The 14,042-nt window shown below is 46.8% G+C and overlaps 1 protein-coding gene across 2 annotated transcripts in view; it reads right to left on the bottom strand.

Moving 5' to 3' along the window:
• PTGFRN (prostaglandin F2 receptor inhibitor) overlaps positions 1–14,042 on the bottom strand; it is a 378,388-nt gene that overhangs the window by 254,210 nt on the left and 110,136 nt on the right. The window lies entirely within an intron of this gene.

Genomic DNA, 14,042 nt, shown 5'->3' with positions numbered 1-14,042 from the left:
AAAAATAGTTAATGTAACAGAAATAGAAACCTTGTGAATTAATTTATTTCAGATTTTCCCGGGAAAGTAAGAGAAACAAACACTGAAAGAACGCAGCACCCAACACCCCCCCCCCTTCTCTCTCCCCCCCCCCCCCCCCCCCCCCCCGCGTAAAACAACACTGTGCAGGGACAGGGTTGGCCACAGTACAACTCGACAAAGTCGGAGCACGTGTCGTGTTTTACAATATATTTTTTAAATGGTGCTGTTTTACTCTTCGTCAACCAAGATTACAGAAACAGAGATGCAGAACAGAAAATAAAAACAAACTTGGCAACAATGCTGGGCAACATGTGTCTGCCTAAGAAGTAAACTGGCCCCTTATTCCATGTTACCAAAAAAAACAAAAAACGCCCAAATCCCTAAAAATGAAATCCAGTGACTGAGTAAAAAGGGCCGCCAGACATTGTCGAAAAAAATGTGAAAAAGCACCTTGTGAATCCAGGACTTACAAACGCTAAAAGTCGAACCCCATTTTGAGGTTGATAATGCGACGTGTAAAGTTTTGGCCTAAGTTTGTCATTTGTTTGAAAATGTAAACAAACAGAAATCGTGCATCTCTGGTTAGCATGACCAAACTTCGCTGAGTTTCTGGCATCTGCACATGTTTAGAACCACAACTTCATACATGAATGTGTTCATTACTCCCAAGACATACATTCTATCTAATCAATATTCTGGTATGTACACCCACTGACCTGATTACTTAATCTGTAGATCAGTGGTTCCCAACCTTTTGACTTCTGTGGACCCCCATTTTATCATTACTAGAACCTGGGGACCCCCACTAAATCATTATTGGAACCCTTGGACCCCCCAAGAGTCATTGGGGACCTAAACTGTTAATATTATTTAATTTTATAAGCAGTCGCGGACCCCCTGAGGAGGCTTCGTGGACCCCCAGGGGTTCCCGGACCACAGGTTGGGAACCACTGCTCTAGATATTTCATTATACTCCAAAAGCAGCAAGGAGTAGGCAAACAATAACACAAAATGGAGATCACTAAATTATTAAGACACACCCTGCTAATTTCGAAACTACAGATTCTACTAGAAAAGCAATATTCTACACTAAGAAAGTGCTTCTCCACCTTTTGTCTTCTGGGGACCCCACTTTACCATTACTGGAACCCGGGGACCCCCACTGAGTCATTTTTGGAATCCAGGGGCCCTCCCCGTCCCCCGCTTACTCATTACTAGAAGCCGGGGGACCCTGCCCGTCCCCCACTGACTCATTACTGGAACCCGGGGACCCCCACTGAGTCATTATTGGAAGCCGGAGACCCCGGCCTAAACACTGTCTATGATTTGAAATGCAAAACAACACACAGAAGTACAGAAACAAGCATTCATCACACACATACACAAATTACAACACATTCTACTTAATTTGCAAGGTAATGTAAATAGGAATAATAACAAAATATATATATTTTAATAGGAAGGTTGAAGCTTTTCTAAATTCAATAGAAGCTCTGTGATGCTCCTGCGCTGCTCCCCCGAATCAATCTGAGGATACAAATTTTTTTTTTCACCTCCAATTTCAAATTCCTTCACATTTACAGGATGTTTAAAAAAAAAAAAATCAATTGTACATTTAGTCACTATATTTGATTTTCTAAGCAGTACGGGCTCCCTGAGGAGGCTTCATAGACCCCCAGGGGTCCCTGGACCTCAGGTTGGGAACCACTGTCCTAACATTTTCGTTGCGACCAATCAAGACAACAAAAGACCTCTTGGGGAGGAAAAAACAACTGAAGCGGATTCTGCCTTTCTAGGGAAGAGGCAGCTAATTCAATTTTATAGTCTATGAAAGTGAAAAGAAAATTTGGTTAAAAAAAAAAAATCAGCAAGGAACGTAGATTGGGGATATCAGACTTTATAAGAAGGAGTGTTTGCTGTCAACTGCTCCGTTACATGCTCTGTTTAACAATGTAAAAAAATGTAAATAAAGCAACAAAAAAAGAAAATGCATGCATGTTTGTGCCTGACTTCAGAGGCGGGGTGACATGCAAGTGACAGTGAGTGACATGCACATTATCCTATTGCGCACCTCCTTTGCTATAATTGACAAGCTCCTTATTAGCGTGAAAGAGAAATTGCACCTTGTGCAGAATTCAGCCACTTTCAAGTCTTGTTCAGTCTGAACATTGGAAACTCAAGCGTGGAGATGAGCTTCATTCCTCTTTCTCCACGGGTTTTGTTTCCTAAATTGTCTGAAGGCTGGGCTGGGGCAGAGGTGGGAGGCAGTGTGAGGCATAAATTCTCTGTCTACATTTAACTCCATTAATTCTGCATCAAATACTTGTGCTATTTAAAAATTTAAAGTGTTGGGTCTTTCTTGTTTTTAAATCCCCATGCTGCCCAGTGTTTTTTTGTTTGCATTGCAGGTTATTACCTGCAGGCAATCTGGCCTCTTTGTTGCAAACAGAATACATTACATTCACAATTTGTGGCAGTAACAAAGTCTAAAATAATCCTTACTCGGGCACAAGTATCTTCTGGTCTATCTCTACTGCACCAGAGCATCTCTGCTTGCAAAGCCTTGCGCGACTAAAGACTGTGGCATATTGTGTGTGAATGGCCTGGAATATTTCACTCCATAGGTAACTGATGCCCTATGGTGAATACAGAGGTCTGTATTTTCAGGGCATCATCCTGCAAGGGGACCCGGAAACATGTTCACATTTTAAGTAATGCACAGGTGTAATATTTTTAGACTGTGTGAAATTTTGTAAAGGGGAAAAATCAGATATTTCAATGCCACTGGTCGTAAGGTGGGTGTGTCCCTTTTTGGGACCTAACTGAATTGGCGTAAAGCGGTACACTCCTTGTTCCCATTACTGTTTCTCCAAATGCAGGTATTTTTCCTGAAGGTAGGTATTCTTTCCGAGTGACAAACTGTGGGAGTTCAGTTAACGCATGTGTGGGGGCATCATCCTGTTCCATACAGACTCTCCTGAACACTCACTAATATGGTGCACTTGACTTTGTGCACACATTCTCGGAATCGTTCTTCCAATGCTAGTGTAACCAGAAACCCAAAGAATGAGCCCACTTCAGCAAAGAACATCATAAGTGTGAAAATCTAGAATGGCAACTTCTGGACACAGAGAGACAGCAGTATTGTACCCTATATGTGATGTAACCCAGTAAGGGCTTCAAAACCCCATGTTATGCTTCTGTTCTCGTTCTCCATCCACCACCACCAGCCTAGTCCAAGAGGCATTTTAAGGCCTGGGCAAAGTGGGCAATTGCCCAGGGCCCCCACTTTTCATGTGGTCCCCTGGAAAACTGAATCTGCCCTCTATTAACTACTGTCTATCCTGTTTTTTTATCTGAACCTCTCTCCCTCTGCAACTGGCTCTACCAATGACTTGCATTCTCTACCCTGTATCATTTTAAGGATTTTTGGAGTCCCGAGTAAGACATGTTTCAATTGTTTTTATGTTATACTGTTAAAGGTAAAGGTATAAATGTAGTATTGTTTGGCATCAAGCAGACTTGAATTAGCAGGAAATAGGTAATAAAATTCAAACTTGTTCTGCACAGGTCCCCCAAAATATGTCTTTCCTAGGGCCCCCAAAACTCCTTAATTTGACACTCCCTAGACCGAGAGGAAATCTGCAGGAACAAGAGAGATCCAGAAACTGTGCCAAGCTGACCTGCCCAGGTCACCAGAAAAGATGTTTTCCTTTCCTCCCTCTCCTTGTGCAGAGAGTCAGTAATAATGCCCACGGGCCCAGGATGGCACCGTCTGTAGGTTTGTCACTCTCTTGCAATTAATACTTCTGAATGACAACTGCAAACAAAACACAGATGCTACTGGGTTTGTCTTTTTCCATAATGGTAAAATATCATTAGACTGGTGTAACTTTAATAACGGTGACATCATTGCAAGACTACATTGCTATTCTTTTTGTTAATTTTTTAAAAGTCTGGTGTTAGCCAAGACCTTTTGACTTTACTCAACTCACACGTGTAACATATTTACTTAGAAGGGCTTTCAGTCAGCCCTTTTCATCTACCGGTCTGTCATTGTATCATTCATACTTTTGTGCCGCCTACTACTGCAAACAGCAAGGGGTCACCCACTCCAGCCAACGGCTAACTTCACAGTTTTTTAGGTCGAGCACAGCAGTGTGCAAGCGCTGCTTTTCCGACGTGTTGTTACGTATCTGGGCTTTTAACCACACCCACCACACGCCCATCACTATCACTCGTTCGTGAGCTTCCCTTTCAAAAATCCTTTGTTTTCGTTGGTAAATGCTTTATGTTTGTCCCTCCTTTGGGAGGTTTTGTTACCGCCTTGGCCATCGACCCTGTCGCATGGATAATTGCACTTTTGCCGATAACTTTGACTGCGAGCTAACTTCTTTTTCCTTTTGTCTCTCTCTTCGTGCTCAGGACGGCACTTTGAATCAGCACACTTGTGTCAACTGTTTTACTTTTACTCGAGTGAACGCAAGACCCATTGCAGTTCAAATGCTTGTTTTAAGAGCAAGAGACTACTCGTTGTGTGTTTTTAAGACCAAAAATATTATTGGTTTAGCCAGTTTTGTTTTTTGGGTTGATGAAGGCCCAGCAACTCACCAGCAGTAAACTTGTGCAAAAACAAAGACACCAAAAAAAACAAGCATTGACAAAACCAAAAGGCTGATGACCACTGAAAGACCTATTGGCTTTGTCAATGCTCTTTTAAAGTATTCAAGTTTTAACATATTATACATCTAACAGAGTCTCCACTATGTACACCACAAACTGAACTGTGTCATAAAACTTCAGTAACAGTGCAATTATTTGTTATGTGGATATACATTAGATATACAATAGATCCCACACCAGAGCACTTCAGAGCTTGGCCAGCATTAAATTCTACATATATATTCACATTTCACATCATCACACTTTGCGACCAAATGATGGGCTCAGTCACCCTTCCCAGATTGTGATTCTGTGGTGTCCTGCAGGTTACAAATGAACCACTGAAATATTAGTTTACCCATTGGGCACCTTACCACAGGTGTAAACCAGGCAGCCCAAGGTGGTACATGATAAGACACTCACCAAAGTGAGAGCAGCACACACACTACTCTGACTAAACACCCCGGGAGCTGCAGAACGACTACAAATTTTATTCCTGCGAAACAGCGCTAAATAAAACTGCCCTCGCAACGCGTGTGGTAATTGGGCTCCACGCGTCTCTGCAGAGACCTTACAACTCAGTGACAGTGCAACCTGTTTCTCTACAACATGTTTATGTCTAGTAAGGCACACCTATGTGTAGGCTGTTTTGAGTTAGTCCCTTTTCTATGTTCTCTGTAAAGGGGGCAGGGCTTCACATCAGTCTACTAGACCAACACCTCTGGTCCCAGGAGTACACTATTTGGGAGTGGGGGTGTCTTGTTTCTTAAAACATGCACTAGATTTTTTAATCTGTTTCAAATCCTAGAAGCATCTTTTGCCCCTCTCCTCAAACGACCCTTTGCCACCCTGAAGTGTCCCCGCCCCTTAATGTGTGGGGAGCTGGTCACATCTAGCCTGAAGCCTTAGGTGGACCTCCTCCACCGATGGGCCCTCGGTCAAAGGTCAAGACCTCACCTCACAATGGCGCCCTCGCCTACCTAGTTTAAAATACCACCCGGCCCCCGCTCCTGGAAATCAGCCCCTCCCCCCCCCCCCCCCCCCACACACCGCTCCCCACCCGCACAGCTTCACCTACAGCTCATTTAAAGTCGGGATGTGTTTTAATCAGTGATTTGCATAACGCAGCAGCCGCAGTACCAGATAAGGGCCTGCTCTGCATGCAAATCCCAGGACGGATAAGGAGGTCTGAAGCCAGAAGGGGGTGGGCGACTTGGAGGGGTGCACTGCACACTGGGTGGAAATGATTCCGGGTTCAACCCCTGCAGCAGGCACATCACAGGGCTCCAAGGTATGGACATTTACAAGCAACTCACCATCAATGCAAGACCTAGAGCAGCAAAGATTGTACCAAAAGCCAGATGAGCCTCTTTTGGTAAAAACAGGTCAGCTGCATGCATGAATCTGTCAGGCGAGTCTCTGAAGTGTGCAGGTGCATTGCATTAGGGTCCAATGATGTGCACACGGTTAGTGAAAAAAGCTCTCTCTTTGAGGTGTGCAGGCACACTGCATTAGGCCCCGGTGCAGGGGGTGGTATGTTAGTGAGTGAAGCTCCTGCCTCTGAGGTGTGTAGACACACTGCATTAGGCTCTGGTGCTGAGGATGGTTTGTTAGTGAGAGAAGCTCCTGCCTCTGAGGTGTGCAGACACACTGCATTAGGATCTGGCGCTGAGGATGGTTTGTTAGTAAGAGAAGCTTGCTTCCTCTGAGGTGTACAGGCACATTGCATTAGGCTCTGGTGCATGGGATGGTTTGTTAGTGAGAGAAGCTCCTGCCTCTGAGGTGTGCAGACACACTGCATTACTCTCATTTGCTGGGGATGGTTTGTTAGTGACAGCAGCTCCTCCATCTGAGGTGTACAGACACACTGCAGTAGGCTCTGGTGCAGGGGATGGTGTGTTAGTGAGAGAAGCTCCTGCCTCTGTGGTGTGCAGACACACAGCATTAGGCTCCGGTGCTGGGGATGGTTTGTTAGTGAGAGAAGCTCCTGCCTATGAGGTGCGCAGACACACTGCATTAGGCTCCTGTGCTCAGGATGGTTTGTAAGTGACAGAAGCTCCCTTGCTGTGAGATGTGCAGACACACTGCATTAGGCTCCTGTGCTCAGGATGGTTTGTAAGTGACAGAAGCTCCCTTGCTGTGAGATGTGCAGACACACTGCATCAGGCTCTGGTGCATGGGATAGTTTGTTAGTGAGAGAAGCTCCTGTCTCTGAGGTGTGCAGACACACTGCATCAGGCTCTGGTGCATGGGATGCTTTGTTAGTGAGAGAAGCTCCTGCCTCTGAGGTGTGCAGACACACTGCATTAGGATCTGGCGCTGAGGATGGTTTGTTAGTGAGAGAAGCTCCTGCCTCTGAGGTGTGCAGACACACTGCATTAGGATCTGGCGCTGAGGATGGTTTGTTAGTGAGAAAAGCTCCTGCCTCTGAGGTGCGCAGACACACTGCATTAGACTGTGGTGCAGGGGATGGTTTGTTTGTGAGAGAAGCTCCTCCCTCTGAGGTGTGCAGACACACTGCATCAGACTCTGGTGCAGGGGATGGTTTGTTAGTGAGAGAAACTCCTCCCTCTAAGGTGTGGCTGTTCTGCCCCGGGGACAGCACCCATTTCTCTCTGTCCAGGAGGCAGCATCCTGTCCTGTGTGTCCTAGATGCTTTCCCTTTCTGACTAACAAGCCCTGGGTACACCTGTGCTGGAGGGCAGAGGCCAGGCAGGAAGGAGAGCTTGGGCAGATCACTTTTCCCAGGCCTACTCACTGTGGGTCACACCCTTCCTGTGCCTTCACTAGCGCATGTTATGTGTGGGGACACTGCTGTGCTCTCGAGCGCCTACAAGCCCTCCTCGAAGCAGCTTGTGAACAGCAAGAGTGCTGGTTCAACGTGTTGAAAGAGAAAAGGTCCCCTGTAGGTTTTTTATTATTTGGTTTCAGTGTTAGGTGTGTGATGAGAGCTTTCTGTCACATGGAAGGAAACCCAGATCAGGGCCTGTGGTGGGGAGGGGCACCCTATGTGGACATGTGCGCTGCCAGCCCACCAGACTGCAGTGGACAGACAGTGGTGACAACCAAGGATTAGAGTCAGAGGCCTGATTACCGACCACCTGTCAGGAATTGTTGCCTGCTTGCCTTTGTGTTTTTGAATTGGTCTTCCAGCTCCCTGCAACCGAGTCTTTCCCTTCATTCATGTGGAATATTAATGATGCATGAAGCCTGTATAGTTCATGCATGTACTGTAGACAGTGTGTGGAGGGCCTGTTACATGTGACTATAGGGACACGAGATCCATTGTGAATAGGGGTGGGTGAAAAACTCTACTCCGCTGGAGTTTTGCCCACTCCACGTTAGGCAGAGTTCCAGCCAAATTCCGCCACGCGGCGGAGCTTTTTCTTGAGCGTGGCTCACCAATGGTAAGTTGGGGGGTGCAAGCGATAATTGACGTCCCCTAGTGCAATATTCGGGAGCTAGAAGGGCACCTAATGAGATATTTGCAACGTGGGCGGTTGCAACCGTTCGCATTGGAAAAGCTGCTGCTCGAGTAGAAAACCTACTCGAGCAGCAGCAAAACCAACTCGAGCAGCAGTACCGTTTTAACTGATTTTTCAGTGCGGAACAAGCTTCTGGTGCTAAAAATCAGAGTGACGTATGGGTTTTTCCGCCCGCGAATGAGTTCCGGCCACCCCTACTTTTGAATTTGTCTATTGGAATGGAACCTAAGATGGACGGTTGAAGAGAGTCTCACACAGCGATGTGAACTGACGGGTTTATTGGCAGTACTTCTGAGACTCTCTGAAATGGACCAGATATGGGTGCTGAGGAGGATAGGAGGAAGGGGTCTCCGTTTACAGTTTAAGTAATGCCCCTTCCCTCTTAAAGCTCATCGTTTCACAGAAGCCTTACCAACACCACGTTAAGTTGTGATTAAGTGGGGAAGACTCTCCATCTTCTGCGCCCTTGTTTTGGGTCTCCTTGCCAGGAGACTCTCAACCCCACCCCACCATACTGCTGATGCTGCAAGCCAAAGAACACAGCTGGACCAGTATGTGAGGAACCTGACCCGTGGGTTCACCAGTGCGATACTTTACCTCCTTCTGCTTGCGTGTGACCCAAGATTGAGCCACCACCCTATAAGGTCTTCTTTGGACCACAGCATGTGCCTAAAGTGGACACTGGCCAGTTTGTTCACCAGTGAGTTACTTTACATGCCTTGCGCACGGAGGCACATAAGTGTGAACAGTAACCTCAGGAGGTCCTCCTGTGTCATGATGCGACCATATGTCAGACACTGTCCCCCGTGAGGCCGGAAGTGGATCAGTTGACATCAGTGTTCCTCAGTGTGACCCCAGCTCCACGTGAGATCATCCCGTGTCATGATGTAACCACAGGTCAGACACTGGCCCCATGAGGCCAGGAGTGAGTCACTTGGCTTCAGAGTGCCCCAATGCGCCAAAACAAAAATTCCAATTATAAAAGGAAAATGCATTATGAAAATAGTATCTGGCTATTGAAGCCACAATTTGTGAGGTTTTCTCAAGTAACTGCAGGGTGAATGTTCAAGTTTATTCATTCACCAATGAGAAGGAAGCTGTCATCACAGACCATGTAAATAAGCCTTTACTGTGTCTAATAACCTCTTTGAGGGTCCCACTGCTGAGGATGGGGTCCTTGTACAACCCAAGGAAGGCACAGTTTGGTGAAGATGAGGGGCGAGATGAGTGCTTAAGGGTTCTGCCGTTTGGTAGTACCAGGCACTTCGTGAGAAGTAACGCATCGTCCATACTAGCTTCTGTGTAAAAGGTAATTCATCGTCCATACCAGCTCTTTCGTAAGAAGTAACGCATCTCCATACCAGCTCTTTCGTAAGAAGTAACGCATCTCCATACCAGCTCTTTCATGAGAAGTAATGCATCGTCCATACCAGCTCTTTCATGAGAAGTAATGCATCGTCCATACCAACTCTTTCGTGAGAAGTACCATAGCGTCCACACAAATTCTTTCGTAAGAAGTAACGCATCTCCATACCAGCTCTTTCGTGAGAAGTAACACATCCTCCATATCAGCTTTTTTGTGAGATACAACGCATTGTCCAATCCAGCTCTTTCATGAAAAGTAACGCATCATCCATACCAGCTCTGTGGTCAGAATTAATGCATCGTCCATACCAGCTCTTTCATGAGAAGTAACCCATCCTCCATACCAGCTCTTTCATGAGAAGTAACTCATCCTCCATACCAGCTCTTTCGTGAGAAGTAAAGCATCGTCCATACTAGCCCTTTCATGAGAAGTAAAGCATCATCCATACCAGCCCTTTCGTGAAAAGTAATGCATCGTCCATACCACCCCTTTTGTGAGAAGTAGTGCATCGTCCACACCAGCTTTTTCATGAGAAGTAATGCATCATCCATACCAACTCTTTCGTGATAAGTACCATATCGTCCATACCAGCTCTTTCATGAGAAGTAACATATCGTCCATACCAGCCCTTTCGTGAGAAGTAATGCATCATCCATACCAACTCTTTCGTGATAAGTACCATATCGTCCATACCAGCTCTTTCATGAGAAGTAACGTATCGTCCATACCAGCCCTTTCGTGAGAAGTAATGCATCGTCCATACCATCTCTTTTGTGAAAAGTACCATATCGTCCATACCAGCTCTTTCATGAGAAGTAACTCATCCTCCATACCAGCTCTTTCGTGAGAAGTAAAGCATCGTCCATACCAGCCCTTTCGTGAAAAGTAATGCATCGTCCATACCAGCCCTTTTGTGGGAAGTAGTGCATCGTCCATACCAGCCCTTTCATGAGAAGTAATGCATCATCCATACCAACTCTTTCGTGATAAGTACCATATCGTCCATACCAGCTCTTTCATGAGAAGTAATGCATCATCCATACCAACTCTTTCGTGATAAGTACCATATCGTCCATACCAGCTCTTTCATGAGAAGTAACGTATCGTCCATACCAGCCCTTTCGTGAGAAGTAATGCATCGTCCATACCAACTCTTTTGTGAAAAGTACCATATCGTCCATACCAGCTCTTTCGTGAGTGGTCACATATCGCCCATACCAGCTCTTTCGTGAGAAGTAACGCATCATCCATAGCAGCCCTCTTGTGAGAAGTAATGCATCGTCCATACCAACTCTTTTGTGAAAAGTACCATATCGTCCATACCAGCTCTTTCGTGAGAAGTAACATATCGCCCATACCAGCTCTTTCGTGAGAAGTAACATATCGCCCATACCAGCTCTTTCGTGAGAAGTAACGCATCGTCCATAGCAGCCTTCTCGTGAGAAGTAATGCATCGTCCATACCAGCTCTTTCGTGAGAAGTAACATATCGCCCATACCAGCTCTTTCGTGAGAAGTACCATATCGTCCATACCAGCTCTTTCGCGAGAAGTAACGTATCGTCCATACCAGCTCTTTCATGAGAAGTAACTCATCCTCCATACCAGCTCTTTCGTGAGAAATAACGCATCATCCATACCATCCCTTTCGTAAGAAGTAATGCATTGTCCATACCAACTCTTTCGTGAGAAGTACCATATCATCCATACCAGCTCTTTCGTGAGAAGTAACGCCACACACATACGAGCTCTAAGCTGAGATCGCGCCTCAGAGTGAGATCCAAGGAGCGCTCAGTGGCTTACAGGGCTGTCGAATGCAGCCTTTGGCGGGGAGGAGTTTGCTTGTATTTGTCGGAGCTCTGTAAATATGTAATATTAATTTATGTAACCTCTACCACTTTAACTTTTCCAATACGTAATTTATTACGATTACACAATCTGTAAACATGCAACTCTGACCATGAGTAACCGTAGTAGCTATCCGTATATACATATTGTCACCTAGTACCATATTACTCTAAATTTCTTGTGTAACATCCTCTCTTTTGTTTTATTGTAAAGTGCTCTGACACTTCTGGGTAATATCGGCGCTATATAAACAAGCATTTTCAATGCAACGGGGCTTGCATTTGCTCGAGTTGGAGTTCTTTGCGTTGTAAACACCTAACCCAACTTTCCTTGCCACACAAATTAAAAGAATAAAAACAGAGCGCGATCGCACTATGTAAAATGCAGCGTGATCGCGCTGAAATTGAAAACGAAAAAATAGAGCACAAACACGCTATGTAAACCCCAGCGCAATCGCGCTGCGGGGAAAATTAACAGATAAAGTAGTCCAGAAACCAGGCTCAAAACATTGAGCCTCGTATGTTTCCAGTAGTTTACCGGTGCTGTGTAGGTGGGATAAACACCGGAAAAGGCATGACGTATGCATGCCTTTCACAAATGAAAGCAAGCAGATTTTAAAGAGCAAGCCCAGGAACCAATGAAAGTGACTGACGTGACCTGGGCGTGGTTTGAAGCCCAAAGAGAGATTACTTTATGGACGGAGCGCTTTGTGCTCGCCCATAAAAAGCATAAAAGACATAAATAAATATAAAGGGCTTAGTAAATGTCACCAGTAAGTAAAGTCGGGGTAAAGGAAGCGCCCAGCTTGCTGCTGGTCGTCACTGGGCGCGTTGCACCCCTCACACAACCCAAAACAAACGCAGATACAGCCAGGAGAAAATGAGGGACCGCTGCGAACAGAGAGAAAGGCCAAGGCCTCGACTATTCCGCAGCCTGTGATATCCCATGCCCCGGTCTGTGCTCGACCCTCCCAGGATGTAAAGCACCTGTGGCCCTCCATCGAGACACTGATGCAGCGGAGCACCCCCAACCCCAGGGTTCCTGGGTACTGCACGAGCAGAGATGCGCCCCTGGAGACAGGAAGTCACACCAGCATCACACCTCACTCAGGGCGTGAACCTTACTGCCATACTCCAGCACACATCATCTGCTCAGGGCGGACTGATGCTGGGAGCATCTCCTGGAGGCAGAAGGGGCGCTACAGAGTGCTGCGAGGGGGTAAGAAAGGCCAGAGTACTGCGAGTGGGTAGGAAAGGCCAGAGTACTGCGAGTGGGAAGGAAAGGATAAGGTACCGTGAGGGAGTAAGAAAGGCCAGGGTACAGTGAGTGGGTATGAAAGGCCAGGGCAACGCGAAGGGGTAAGAAAGGCCAGAGTGCCACAAGGGGGTAAGAGAGGCCAGAGTACTGTGAAGGGGTAAGAAAGGCTAGGGTACGGGGGAGGATAAGAAAGGCCAGGGTACCATGGAGGGGTAGGAAAGGCCAGGGAACCGTGGGTAGGTAGGAAAGGCCAGGGTACCGTGAGGGGTAGGTAGGAAAGGCCAGGGTACCGTGAGGGGTAGGTAGGAAAGGCCAGGGTACCGTGAGGGGGGTAACAAAGGCCAGAGAGACAGTGTACAAGCATGCCTGCTGGATACTGTGGCCTCTCCCGCAGGCAGAGGGGGTCCTCAGTGTGCTGTGAGGGGCTAGGACCCACCAGAGAGGCAGAAAGCGAGCATGTCTCAAGGATACTGCCACAGGTACCAATAGAGAAGCTACACAGTACTCTCAGGGAGTAGGAAAGGCAGCATAGAACCACTGAACACCAGAGAACTTAGGGTGCCAGTTTACAGCTCGGAAACGTTGCTGTATTAAAAGCCTTGGAGAGTGCAAAATTCCTACAGCGCCCCCTCGGGGAGCACCAACCCTTCTCAAGAACGGGGGGTACGAAGTGGATGAGTTGCACACTCAATGACACTGTTATTACTGAAAGGTCCTCTACATGGTACCGGACCTGCACCCCTGCCCCGAGTGCCCAACTGTACTGATGTCTGGATCCCGAATGCTGGTTTTTGTTGTCATAGGTAAACACGGATCACATGTGTGCGCCACGACATTGGCCTATTTCGCGGACTGCGGTCCTGTTGGACCGGGAGGGGTGCCCAAAGCGCTATCCTCACAGTGGTTGAAGCAGAACTTAATTTGTAAAATAAGTAAGTGCCAGGTCTCTCGTCAGGCGGCCACTGCAGCGTGCATCACACATTGCCGCTGCCGAGACAGTAACAACACAACAACTAACCATCTCACTGCTACAAGTGTGCAATTCCAGCTATTCCATTCCCCAAAGCCATAACAATGGCTTGGGCGGCAGGTAATAGTCACGTTTAAAGTATTTTGAGCTAAAAATTAACCGTATTTGCGGTGATAGTTAAATTAGGCAGACAGCGCCACCTTGTGGCAGACTGTTACAAGCACCGGTGTTGACAAGTAAGTGGCGAGCATCGGAAACCACCGGCTCAAATTAAGCAGTGGGTGGAAGGCTACTGACTTCACCAGGTGTTAAGCAGCGTGGGCACGGTAGTGGCAGCTGACCGTGTGGCGATCAGTAGACGTGAACAGGCCCTTTTTAACCTGCAGCACTGGAGTGCGGCCTACAGGCTCACTCACTTTTAGGAGTTCTGCTGTT

The sequence above is a fragment of the Pleurodeles waltl genome, chromosome 8, assembly GCF_031143425.1.
Source record: "Pleurodeles waltl isolate 20211129_DDA chromosome 8, aPleWal1.hap1.20221129, whole genome shotgun sequence".
Lineage (NCBI taxonomy): Eukaryota > Metazoa > Chordata > Amphibia > Caudata > Salamandridae > Pleurodeles > Pleurodeles waltl.
The sequence above is the reverse complement of the archived record's forward strand: the minus strand, read 5'-3'. Positions and strand labels throughout refer to the sequence as shown.